Raw genomic sequence first — 14,766 nt, forward strand, 5'->3', positions numbered from 1 at the left:
CGGACATCCTAGGCACAACACTTTAATTTGTACGGGAGAGGATGTGGGTGAATAGAAGCCGGCAATCGCCTAATTGGGGATGGAAGATAAGTGCGGGGGACAATAACGTTTTCTATTGCGGTAACAGCCTTCCCGGGTGGCGGAGAATATAAATATCTTAATCGCGGCTTTCAGGAGCTTAACTTGGAACGGTGACTGAAGATGCGATTACAATGTTTTCAGAAACGCACAATGGAGTGGAAAAGCAAAACAAATAGAAAAAACACAAAAAAGCTGATTAAATCCATGCAAATTAAAAAAAAAAAAAAAAAAACAAGAAAAAGAGAAAAAAAAGAGAAAAAAAAGAAAAAAAAAAAGGAGGAAAAAAAAGAAGAAAAAAAAAGAAAAATTAAGAAAACAAAAGAGAAAAAAAAAAGAAAAATTAAGGAAACAAAAGAGAAAAAAAAGGAGCAAAAAAAAGGGGAAAAAAAAAAAATTAGGGAAACAAAAGATAAAAAAAGGAGAAAAAAAAGAAAAATTAAGGAAACAAAAGAGAAAAAAAAGAGGAAAAAAAAGGAGAAAAAAAAAAGAAAAATTAAGAAAACAAAAGAGAAAAAAAAGGAGAAAAAAAAAGAAAAATTAAGGAAACAAAAGAATAAAAAGGAGAAAAAAAAGAAAAATTAAGGAAACAAAAGAGGAGGAAAAAAAAGAAAATTAAGGAAACAAAAGAATAAAAAGGAGAAAAAAAAAGAAAAATTAAGGAAACAAGAGAAAAAAAGGAGAAAAAAAAAGAAGAAAAAAAAAGAAGAAAAAAAAAAAAAGGGGAGAAAGGTATGGAAGGGGAAATAGTTGAAGCTAACCTCAAAGCAATAAAAAAAAAATCATATAGTTTTATAGAAACACATCCATCTATTTATACTGCAATTTCAATCAGTCCATTAGTTTTAGTGGTGCTAACCTGGAGCTAGAAGTGTTTAGTGTGGAGTTTTTAACCCCTCGCCCTCCAGAGGATTCCCCCCCCCCCCTTCCTGACCAGACCATTTTTTGCATTATGGCGCTATGTTACTGACAACTGCGTGGTCATGCAATGCTGCACCCAAATGAAATTTGTGTCCTTTTTCCCACAAATGGAGCTTTCTTTTGGTGGTGTTTGATTGCCTGTACGGTTTTTATTTTTTGTGCTATAAGAAAAAAAAAAAAAAAGACCGACAATTTTGAGAAAAAAAAACATACTATTTTCTACTTTTTGCTATTAAACGTGTCCAGTAAAAAAAAATTAAAAAATCAAATCTCGTCATAAATTTAGGCCATAATGTTTTCTGCTCCATGTTAGATTGTACGCCCCTTGAGGGTTAGGGACTGATGTGAATGTACAATATATATGTAAAGCGCTGTGGAAATTAACAGCGCTATATAAGTACCTGAAATAAATAAATGTTTTTGCTAAAAAAAAAATCCCAATACGTGTAACGTTTACAGATGGCGGTATATATGCTGGCATTTTTTTTCTAAAATTCTAGTAATGGCGGCAATCAGCGACTTATAGAGGGACTGCGGTGGGCATTCTGACACTGGGGGGGGAACTGATTGTCACTGACATCCCCAGTGACACTAATACAGTGAGCAGTGCTAATAAAAAGCTCTGACACTGTACTAATGGCATTGGGCAGGACGGGGTTAACATCTGGGGCGATCAAAGGGTTAACTGTGTGCATGCTTCACTGTAAGCACACTGCTTTGTATGGCTCTGTTATGCAAAGCCATGGATAGCAGTATGCAGGAGCTGACAGGGGAGAGATATGTATTGTTTACTTACAGTTCTCTCCCTCTGTCGGTAAAGCTCCTCGATCACCAGGAGTAATCACCGGACTGGACCCGGTGATTGACAGCCGAGGCCGTGAAAAGCGGCATGGGTAGGGATCGCGCGCCCCCTGGCTGGAAATGCAAAAATTACACATACAAATATATATATATATACACACACACACACACACACACACGTGATTTTGCGCACCCGTGCCGCCCTGTAGCAGTATTACTGCTAGCACCTCACTCACTGCCCTTGAGATTGCCAATCACTTCAAAAACAAGATTGACACAATACGCAAGGACATCGCCGCAACTCACACAGCTACCCCCTCATCCCCCCTCCCCCTCGACATAACCCGCAGGGACTTCGTCGCTGCTCAAACTCCCTCCAACCCCCTTCCCCCTCACTCAGCTACCCCCTCATCACCCCTCTCCCACGGTCCCACCACTGCTCTGACCTCCTCTTCCACCCCACCCTACATTCCTCATACTGAAGCCACCCCAACACTCCGCACCTTTGACCTTACTACCATCAAGGAAGTCTCCAAGATCCTCTCTGATGCCCGCCTCACCACCTGCCCCCTCGACCCTATCCCCTCACAACGCCTACGACCTCCCTCCCCCTCCATCCTACGCTCCCTCACCCACATCTTCAATCTCTCCCTCTCCTCTGGCACTTTCCCCTCCCCTCTGAAACATGCACACATCACCCCCATACTTAAAAAGCCCTCCCTGGACCCCAATAACCCGAACAACCTCAGACCCATCTCCCTGCTCCCATTTACATCAAAACTCCTTGAGCGCCTCATCTACACCCGCCTATGCTCTCACCTCAACGACAACAACCTCCTCGATCCCCTACAGTCCGGCTTCCGTCCCCTACACTCCACCGAAACCGCCTTACTCAAACTCTCCAACGACCTGCTAACCGCCAAAGCTAATGGCCACTATTCAGTGCTCCTACTCCTTGACCTCTCTGCAGCCTTCGACACAGTCGACCACCCCCTCCTCCTCAAAAAACTACACTCCCTCGGCCTCAGAGATTCTGCTCTCTCCTGGCTCTCATCCTACCTGTCACAACGCTCCTTCAGCGTTACCTATAATGCTACCACCTCCCCCTCACTCCCCCTCTCTGTTGGGGTCCCTCAAGGCTCTGTCCTCGGGCCCCTTCTCTTCTCCATCTACACCTCCTCCCTTGGCCAACTCATACACTCCCACGGCTTCAACTACCACCTCTATGCCGACGACACACAAATCTATCTCTCAACCCCCCACCTCACCCTCTCGGTCTCCGCCCGAATCACACACCTGCTGAGCGACATATCAGACTGGATGTCGCTCCACTTCCTTAAACTGAACCTCTCCAAAACCAAGTTTCTTGTCTTCCCCCCAGCCCAGACACCACCCCCCATTGACTTCTCTATCACAACGAACAACGCTACCATCAAACCCGCCCCGCAGGCCAGAGTACTTGGTGTCATTCTAGACTCCAACCTATCCTTCCAGCCCCAAGTCCAATCTTTAACAAACTCATGCAGACTCCACCTCCGCAACATCGCTAAAATCCGCACGTTCCTAACCCCAGAAACCACTAAACAGCTCATCCACTCCCTCATCATATCACGACTCGACTACTGCAACTCCCTCCTCACTGGCCTGCCTCGCCGCTGGCTATCCCCGCTTCAGTCCATCCTGAATACGGCTGCCAGACTCATTCACCTTTCCAACCGCTCCATCTCTGCCACCCCCCTCTGCCAATCCCTCCACTGGCTTCCGATTGTGCAACGGATCAAATTCAAAATCCTAACACTGACGTACAAAGCCATCCACCATACTGCCCCGAACTACATCACTGACCTAATATCCAAGTACCGCCCAGCACGCACACTCCGCTCCTCACAAGACCTCCTTCTCTCTAGTTCCCTGGTCTCCTCCTCCAATGCCCGCCTCCAGGACTTCTCCAGGGTGTCACCCATCCTCTGGAACTCCCTGCCCCAACCCATCAGATTATCACCTACTCTCCTCTCCTTTAGGCGCACGCTGAAAACCCATGTCTTCAGGGAAGCCTACCTCACCCCCTGCTAACCTGCCGACCTCCTCCACTCTTCTTACCACTCCATCCCCCACAGCTATCTCCTCCTGTACCTCTATCCCCTCCCTCCTAGATTGTAAGCTCCAAAGAGCAGGGCCCTCAATCCCCTCATGTTTTGCATTGTATTGGTATTGTTCTGTCACATGTTCTGTCCCCCTTTGTAATGTACAGCGCTGAGCGAACTATTGGCGCTTTATAAATACTGTATAATAATAATAATAATAGGGCGGACGGGAAGCGGTTAATCAACGATATAAAAATAATTTTTTTAACTTACCATAAAGTTCTTCTCTTGGAGAACATTACAAGACTCAGGATGAATATTCAGGTACACTGGGTTATGCTGCTGCCTTCAGACAATTGAACACTAACAAAACCAAAGTGGTAAGGCCAGCCCACTATAGGTCCTACCACTCATAACATGGCTCAGTTTTGTTAGCTGGAAATACTAGGAGTGGATCATAAGAACACAAGGGAGGGACCTTAACTGTAAATTACAGAACACAGAATGAGTATTTACAATGCCTTGAAAAAGAATTTATACCCCTTGAAATGTTCCACATTTTGTCATGTTTCAACCAAAAACATCAATATATTTTATTGGGATTTGATGTGATAGACCAACATAAAGTGGCACATAATTGTGAAGTGGAAGGAAAATGAGAAATGGTTTTCAACATATTTTACAAATAAATCTGTGAAAAGTGTGGCGCGCATTTGTATTCAGCCCCCCGGAGTCAATTAAAGTGGGCATATGTAATGGTTGCAAAAGGCGAAAACCACTAAGCCCAAGACTCTCATGCAAAAAAAGAGGGTTGCTTGGCTCCTTGACTGCAGAGTCCAAACATGGGAGTAGAGGATATGGAGTTTGCCCAAGGCTAGGAAATTGTGGACAGGGCCAAGCCTAGAATCAGGACCACCCTTAGGGATGAGATGGTTACAGTGCAGATTTTTGGCGATTTATGGCCCAACTAATTCCCTGTTGGGTCTGCATGGTCTCTTGGACAGTGGCTGACAGCCTAAATTAACTGTTCTCCCAGATGGTCATCAATATATTTTTGTATCCAGAGGAAGGTGTTGAGAACTTACAGATCCAGTAGGTGGCAGATGCCCCCTTTTGCTTTGGGGGCCTAACACAGGTTTGAATTAGAAACCTCTCTTTTTCCAAGACAAAGCCTATGAGCCATAGAGAGAGGAAATGCTCAAGAGCAGCAAGAAGGCCCTCCAATCATTGCAGGGATGTCGCAAGTTTGACAACACGAACTGGGTTGGAGGCAGAAATTAAAATTACACTTTGTAGAGCCTGGATACAAATTTCTGGACCCAAACATCTGAAATGCCTGGAACCAGAGTACCATGATGGCCAGCAGGCGTCATCCCCTCATTGTGAGGAGGACTTGGGGTCCAGGACTTATGGTGGACCTTATAGAGTTTCAGGCTTTGCCTTGGACCTGAGAGAAACAAAAGGTATTCTGTTTAGCCTTAGGAGTAGAGGGTTTCCCAGATGAAGATTTTGCCTTTCTTTAGGGCAAAAGGGTACTTTCCCTACTCAGTGGCCTCCTTGATGAACCAGTCCAGGGATTCGCCAAAAGGGTGTTCCCCATCAAAGGCATATGCAGGAGGCATTTCCTTCACGGATGCTACGCAGACCAACCATTGACCAAAATGATCCTTTGCATATGTACCTAAAAAGAGGCCCATTATGATTATTTGGCATATAATAATCCACTAGCCCATCAACACAGTAACGTATGATTAATGGCATGAGCTCCAGTTGCTGGAGGACAGAAGGATTCATCAGGATAGAGCCAGAATCCCAAAACATAACCTTGGACCAGACAGCTAAGGTCTGGCAGATGCCAACAGCAGGTTGTAGGGCAAGACCTGTGAGTGAGAATAAAGCCTTAGACAAAAAATGTCTGGGTCTACAAAGAGGACAGACCACTTTAGAAAACCTCCTTTAAAGGGTATTGCGGGGCAAAACCCTTAGGGGGTGGAGAGACCTTTGTCAGGTTTAGCCAATCATATAAAGGACGGGATGCAGTAGGGAATGCACCAGAAAAGTCTTAAAGAGGTTGAGAGTTCTTTAGAGAACTAAGACTAGTCATTTAAGGTGTCACCAACATAGGCAGCTCCAAATCTAGGCATGTGTGGACTGCATCAAAAAGGACCAAGACGGTATCTTTAAATTGTCTGCATTAAGGATAAGATACAATCCTCTTCACCTTCAGCCGACTGTGCAGAAGCAATTGCAGTCTGAGGGAAAAACAGACTCTAGAGGAGAGGTTGTGGAAGCAGACTTGGGTCCCCTACGTCCTGAGTCAGCTATCATGGCTTCAATATTGCCCATAAACGCAGACTTGGTAGCTAAGGATTCTTCCCTAGACAATACTAAGAAAAAGCTCAACCCCTGGAGGTTAAGGAATATTCAGAGGAGTGTTGCAACTAATGTAGGGGAGAGCGATTTGGGCTACTGGTGTCAGATCTTATAGAGGGGACACCCCAAAGATTCCCCCGCACTAGTAGCAGGACACAAACTGGCTAGACCTCCAGGATCGCAGTCCTTGCGCTTATTATCTGCCATACTAGTACAGGGTGAGACATATAGTCCAATCTTTAACTAACTCGTGCAGACTCCACCTCCGCAACATCGCTAAAATCCGCACGTTCCTAACCCCAGAAACCACTAAACAGCTCATCCACTCCCTCATCATATCACGACTCGACTACTGCAACTCCCTCCTCACTGGCCTGCCTCGCCGCTGGCTATCCCCGCTTCAGTCCATCCTGAATACGGCTGCCAGACTCATTCACCTTTCCAACCGCTCCATCTCCGCCACCCCCCTCTGCCAATCCCTCCACTGGCTTCCGATTGCGCAACGGATCAAATTCAAAATCCTAACACTGACGTACAAAGCCGTCCACCATACTGCCCCGAACTACATCACTGACCTAAAATCCAAGTACCGCCCAACACGCACACTCCGCTCCTCACAAGACCTCCTTCTCTCTAGTTCCCTGGTCTCCTCCTCCCATGCCCGCCTCCAGGACTTCTCCAGGGTGTCATCCATCCTCTGGAACTCCCTGCCCCAACCCATCAGATTATCACCTACTCTCCTCTCCTTTAGGCGCACCCTGAAAACCCATCTCTTCAGGGAAGACTACCCCACCCCCTGCTAACTTGCCGACCTCCTCCACTCTTCCTACCACTCCATCCCCCACAGTTATCTCCTCCTGTGCCACCATCCCCTCCCTCCTAGATTGTAAACTCCAAAGAGCAGGGCCCTCGATCCCCTCATGTATTGCATTGTATTGGTATTGTTCTGTCACATGTTCTGTCCCCCTTTGTAATGTACAGCGCTGAGCGAACCATTGGCGCTTTATAAATACTGTATAATAATAATAATAATATAGACTGAGAGCCTGCCTGAATATTCAAAATTTGCTGCTAAAATAGGAAGTGTTAATGCCACCTGTGACCAGACACTTGTAAGAGACCCCAGCTTAGAACTGATGCATGTGCAAAAGGAGAGAGAAGAATGGCAACGAGGTCTGCACCAGCTCCTAGAAAATGGCACTCACATGCGCAGTACGACCACCACAGGGGGAAGTTGCGCAGGAGAAGAAGGGCCCAGAGACCGCACAGCAAAAGAAAGCGGATCACTTAAGTGCAAAACTAAAACATTTGTGCAGCTCTCCCTTTTTCCCACCAGCCATGCAACAAATTGTGTTGTGACTGCAGCCAGGGGCGGACTGACCATTTGGAAACTCGGGCACTGCCCGAGGGCCCGGGGTGAGTAGGGGGCACCATGAAATGCCCCTGGTACCTTTTTCATAGTCTTTTTTGAGTTTGGGCAAGGATACAGGGGCCCCCTGATCCCCTATTGCCCGAGGGCCCCATGAGTTGTCAGTCCGCCCCTGTCTGCAGCCCAGCGAAATAACTCCTTAACTGGACTGAATGTACTAAAACAGGCTTCCTGTGAAACATAGGCAAAACCTACGTACAGCAGCTGAGCTCTGCCAAGGGTCCTACCACACCCCCTACAAGGACAATAGAGGAGAGACTGGCAGGATCCATTGAGCAGTCTTCACCCCTCCAGCAGGTATACCCCCTTAAGGGATCTTCAGAAATGGATACTCTGCGGCCTTTGACCTGTAAAGCACTCTGTAGCTGACTCAACATGTTGCACAAGAGGCAAGTGACTTGAGTCCGTTGTCAAATATACATTAAATGTTGGCCCCACTTCTTCCTCTCAGTGGGGTCCAGTACGGCTTCCATGGTAATGGCAAGGTTGAGCCGATCTGGAAAACTACAAGATAAGCCCCTTCTGGCTGTACAGCAACTTGAAGCAGAGTTTCACCTGGAAAAAAAAAAATAAAAGTCAGCATCTACAGAAACTGTAGCTGCTGACTTTTACAAAAACAGACACTTACCTGTCCCTCGGTCCAGCGGTGTCCTCAACACGGCTGGTTTCACCGGCCATCTTCTCTCCCTGGCGCCGGCATCTTCAGTGTGGGCACCCGGCTGTGACAGCTTGCGGCTTCACAGCCAGGTGCCCACTGCGCATGCGCGAGAAGTGCTGTGCTTTGTGAATGGCTCCAAAGTCTCCTGGGACCTGTCACGTGTCACAGAAGACTACGGGGAGGGAGGGGGGAGGAGGACAACTTCCGCTTCTGATCGCCTAGGCCAGTGGTCGGCAAGCTGCGGCTCGCGAGCCACATGCGGCTCTTTACACGCTTTAATGCGGCTCTTGTGTGCCGGGCGCCCGCTCCCCTCCCTCCTCTCGGGCGGCAGGGACTCTGCAGTGTGATCCAAAAAAAAACAGCCAGGGCAGCGCGCTCAAATGCAATGATTGGCCAGTCTCGCTGCCACTCACATCCTGATAGCCAGTGATTGGCTGTCAGGATGTGTGTAGGCAGGGCAGCGTGACGAACGTGAGAGGAGCTAGGCTCCTCTCACAGTCCGCCCTGAAGACCGGAACGGCGCGGGAATACGGTGAGAGGAACGCGCGGAGCAAAGGTAAGCGAATTGACACAGGGGGGACTTGGCTTACTACTTGCTACTTACTTACTACTACTATATGAGGGATGAATTACTATATGGGGGATGAATTACTATATGGGGGATGAATTACTATATGGGAATGAATTACTATATGGGAATGAATTACTATATGGGGGATGAATTACTATATGGAAATGAATTACTATATGGGGGATGAATTACTATATGGGGGATGAATTACTATATGGGGGATGAATTACTATATGGGGGATGAATTACTATATGGGGGATGAATTACTATATGGGGGATGAATTACTATATGGGGGATGAATTACTATATGGGGGATGAATTACTATGGGGGATGAATTACTATATGGGGGATGAATTACTATATGGAGGATGAATTACTATATGGAGGATGAATTACTACATGGGGGATGAATTACTACATGGGGGATGAATTACTATATGGGGGATGAATTACTATAGGGGGGATGAATTACTATATGGGGGATGAATTACTATATGGGGGATGAATTACTATATGGGGGATGAATTACTATATGGGGGATGAATTACTATATGGGGGATGAATTACTATATGGGGGATGAATTACTATATGGGGGATGAATTACTATATGGGGGATGAATTACTATATGGGGGATGAATTACTATAAAAACTTATTGAAACTAAAAACAGTGTACCATCCTATGTATTTTCAGTTTTAAAAATGTGGCTCTCAAAATAAATTTCAATCGTGGTTTTGGCGAGATTTGGCTCAGTTGAAAAAAAAGGTTGCCCACCACTGGCCTAGGCAATCGAAGCAGAAGTGAGAACCTGTCAAATTTGGGTACCCGCTCCCCCCTGCTCCCCAAAGGTTCCAATCCTTAATGGGGAGTGGAGGACAAAGGCTTAAAGCGCAACTTCCCCTTTTGGGTGGAACTCCGCTTTAAGAAACGTGCTAAAAAATAAATCTTAATAAATGTTTTTTCTTCTTTCAGAGTGCTCATAGGACACTAGCAAAAATCCTGATGTGCTAGAAGTGGGAAGGGTTATATGAACTGACCTTGCAGCTTTGTTTTTCCAGGGCCCCATCTCTAGAAGGCAGCAGCATAACCAAAAGTACATGAAGACTAAGGCTGGCCATACATTATGCACAATTCTTTCCAATTTTGTTGAAGGAAACAAAATTGTTCAATTCCCAGTTGGTGTTGATGGGGGAATCTCCCTCCCACTGCTCTATTGTGTTCTGCTGGCGGGGAGTCATATCCATCAGCAAGACACAATGATCACTGCTGGCAGCTATAGCCACTGGCAGTGATTGTACAAGAAACCCCCCCCGACAGGCTGATTATACTGAAGTCGATTGATAGATTGTACTGAAGTCTATCGACCGAACTCAGTACAATCAGCCTGCCCATAAATGGATCGAAATTTGGCCTGTTCTTGATGAACCAGCTAAATTTCGATCCATCCATGGTCAGCCTTAACCTGTGTCCCATAATGTACTCTAAGGAGATATAAGCTACATTCTACTGGACTCATTACACAAAAGGTGAAAACATTTCGGAGCTCACCAAGCCGCTTCCTCAGTTCCTGGTGTGTCAGGAAATGACTCCAACATTGTATTCGCACCTTTATCCAACCACCATGGAATGTGTAAATGTTTGATTGGGAAGGAAGTTGTGGTGACATCCTGTCCTAATGACATGACCCCATTGTTGGTGTCAGGAAGCCTGCATAGGTGTTTGTTTCTTAATTTACATGGCCAAAAGGTGTGAATGGTTGCCAAATTGCTGGGGCAGAGATGTTAAAGTGGCATTTTATGTGGAAAAGAGATGGTGGTGTACAACATGGCTACCTATCTGGCTACTATGCTATCACCCTTAAGCTGGCCATACATTATACAAATGTTCTTCCAATTTCAATTTCCTTTAGATTTACCTTCAGCTATGCACTGCAAGGGCCTGCCTGATGGCATACAAATGGAGAATGTTTAGGTTTGACCTTATATTATGTGGTTTTGGTAAATCTAAAGGAAAAATTGTATAATGTATACTTAGAAGACAACACAGTGCACTATGTTCAGTACATATACAGTATATTAGTTTTTTTTTTTTTAAAGGCTTTTTTCCCCCTTTATTAGCACTAGTGGATGCTGTCAGTAAGTCTGTTATTTTACTACTTCCTTTCAAGTGTTACTAAACCCAGGACCCTGCATTCAGCATATCTGCTCTCCCGGACCCTGCATTCACTATATCCGCTCTCCCCGGACCCCGCATTCACTATATCCGCTCTCCCCGGACCCAGCATTCACCATATCCAGTCTCCCCGGACCCCGCATTCACTATATCCGCTCACCCCGGACCCAGCATTCACCATATCCAGTCTCCCCGGACCCCGCATTCACTATATCCGCTCACCCCGGACCCTGCATTCACTATATCCGCTCTCCCCGGACCCAGCATTCACCATATCCAGTCTCCCCGGACCCCGCATTCACTATATCCGCTCACCCCGGACCCCGCATTCACTATATCCGCTCACCCCGGACCCCGCATTCACTATATCCGCTCTCCCCGGACCCTGCATTCACTATATCCGCTCTCCCCGGACCCTGCATTCACTATATCCGCTCTCCCCGGACCCTGCATTCACCATATCCGCTCTTCCCGGACCCCGCATTCACTATATCCGCTCACCCCGGACCCCGCATTCACTATAACCGCTCTCCCCGGACCCCGCATTCACTATATCCGCTCTCCCCGGACCCCGCATTCTCCATATCCGCTCTCCCCGGACCCCGCATTCTCCATATCCGCTGCCCCCGGACCCCGCATTCCCCATATCCGCTGTCCCCGGGCCCCGCATTCCCCATATCCGCTGTCCCCGGGCCCCGCATTCCCCATATCCGCTGTCCCCGGACCCCGCATTCCCCATATCCGCTGTCCCCGGACCCCGCATTCGCCATATCCGCTGCCCCCGGACCCCGCATTCGCCATATCCGCTGTCCCCGGACCCCGCATTCGCCATCTCCACTCTCCCTGGACCCTGCATTCAATATCTCCGCTCTCCCCGGACCCTGCATTCGCCATATCCACTCACCCCGGACCCCGCATTCGCCATATCCACTCACCCGGACCCCGCATTCGCCTTACCCGCTCTCCCCGGACCCCGAATTCGCCTTACCTGCTCTCCCCGGACCCTGCATTTGCCATATCCGCTCTCCCCGGACCCCGCATTCACTATCTCCGCTCTCCCCGGACCCCGCATTTGACATACCCGCTCTCCCCGGACCCCGCATTCACTATCTCCGCTCTCCCCGGACCCTGCATTCGCTATATCTGATCTCCCCGGACCCCGCATTCACTATCTCCGCTCTCCCCGGACCCTGCATTCGCTATATCTGATCTCCCCGGACCCTGCATTCGCTATATCTGATCTCCCCGGACCCTGCATTCGCTATATCTGATCTCCCCGGACCCTGCATTCACTATATCCACTCTCCCCACACCTTGCATTCGCTATATCCGGTCTCCCCGGACCCCGCATTCACTATATCCGCTCTCCCCGGACCCTGCATTCACCATATCCGCTCTCCCCGGACCCTGCATTCACCATATCCGCTCTCCCCGGACCCTGCATTCACCATATCCGCTCTCCCCGGACCCTGCATTCACCATATCCGCTCTCCCCGGACCCTGCATTCACCATATCCGGTCGCCCCAGACCCTGCATTCACTATATCCGCTCTCCCCGGACCCTGCATTCACTATATCCGCTCTCCCACAGTACACAGAACATGGAAATGCAATTATTTTAGTAAATATAAACTGCTAAATACTTTTTCTCATCAGCAGTTAGAGCAGTCTTGTGACTGACACCAAGTCAGTTGCCCCTCAGTGTAAGAATGTCCGCCGCAGTTCCCTACAAGTCGTTGATCGCCACCATTACTAGTAAAAATAAAAAAAATCCCAGTATACCTATACCGCCATTTGTAGACGCTATAACTTTCCCATAAACCAATTAATTTACACGTATTGGGATTTTTTTTTTTTTGTAGCTAAGACATGTCGTAGAATACATTTTGGCCTAAATTTATGATGAAATTTGAATTTTTACATTTTTTTACTGGACATGTTTAATAGCAAAAAGTGTTTTTTTTTCTAAAAATCGTCAGTCTTTTCTTTTTTATTGCGCAAACAAAAAACGCAGAGGAGATCAAATACCACCGAAAGAATGCTCAATTTGTGGGAAAAGAAACAAATCTCATTTGGGTGCAGCGTTGCATGACCGTGCAATCGTCAGTTAAAGTAACACAGCGCCGTAACGCAAAAAATGGCCGGGTCAGGAAGGGGGCGGGGGGGGGGGGAATCCTCAGGAGGGCAATTGGTTCACAGATGGGTCAGCCGGACACAATGACAGGGTGCCTCTGGTTTAATAACAATAGTTATATTGCCCCTCAGGTATATAAAGCCGTTTACATTCATGTCTTATAGTCGGCTGGTCTGCCCTTACACTGACTAATACAGAGTGGAAAGGAAGGGGATTGGTGAGACTTTGGAAACGTTAGTTACATAGCTTCAGAAAAAGAAAACAAAGCCAATCTCAGCATGCGGGAAAAGATTCCCAGAACATGTTCATACACCCGCAGCCAAGAGAGGAAATGTGCAGACACACTGCTCCCTCTCATGGTGGGATAGCATATTGCAGTTATTGCAGTATTACAGTTTATAAAAAAGAATGTAAAATACTTTACCATTTTGCAAACTTTAATAGAAAAAACTTTTGTCAAGAAAAGAAATCAGGGATTTGCGCCACACTACATTTTTGTGGTATACTTTAATGAATTCAAAATGTATTTACCACCTTCACAAAAATACAAATGATGCTGCTGCCTCCCTGTTGTATTAAATCTACAACCTATTCTAAATAATTTCTCAAGGGTAGCGCTGCACATGGTTTAATATATAATCCCATAAACCAACCAATGTATGCTATAAAAAAATTAAGTTCCATAAAATAAATATCAAATCCTTTCCTCACATAAAGTGAAGGAAACAAATCCCCTCAATTACTAGGACGTAAATTAATGTGTGTCAATTATAGACTCCCATATGTCGTCTGCATGAATATCAAACAAGATCCAAAATCAAGTAAAACAAACATATATGGTGGAGAAGGATCTGGGAGTTCTGGTAGATCACAAGCTTAATAATGGCATGCAATATATACACACACATACATACATATACACACACATACATACATATACACACACATACATATATACACACACATACATATATACACACATACATATATACACACATACATACATACACACATACATACATATATATATACACACATACATACATATATATATACACACATACATACATATATATATACACACATACATACATATATACACACATACATACATACACACATATATACACACATACACACATATATACACACATACATACATATATACACACATACATACATATATACACACATACATACATATATACACACATACATACATATATACACACACATACATACATATATACACACACACACACATATATACACACACACACACACACACATATACACACATACAAGTTGTGTTCAAAATAATAGCAGTCAGACATCACTAACCGGATCAATCGCTGTTTTTGGTAGAAATGATATTTCTACATGGCAAATCATTTCCTAGCAGGTGTAGTAGAGTAATAGAAATCCAACAGACCCAACAGTCATGACATGCATGCTGCTGATTCTGTGTCATTGAATCACTCATTGAAAGGGGCGTGTTCAAAATAATAGCCGTGTGGAGTTCTATTAGTGAGGTCATTCAT

The 14,766-nt window shown here is 46.0% G+C and overlaps 1 protein-coding gene across 2 annotated transcripts in view; it reads right to left on the bottom strand.

Moving 5' to 3' along the window:
• Nucleotides 1-14,766, bottom strand: part of ERCC3 (ERCC excision repair 3, TFIIH core complex helicase subunit) — an 88,606-nt gene that overhangs the window by 38,846 nt on the left and 34,994 nt on the right. The window lies entirely within an intron of this gene.

Source organism: Staurois parvus, unplaced genomic scaffold (assembly GCF_062004578.1).
Source record: "Staurois parvus isolate SC_StPar_1 unplaced genomic scaffold, SC_StPar_1.0 ptg001466l, whole genome shotgun sequence".
Classification (NCBI taxonomy): Eukaryota; Metazoa; Chordata; class Amphibia; order Anura; family Ranidae; genus Staurois; species Staurois parvus.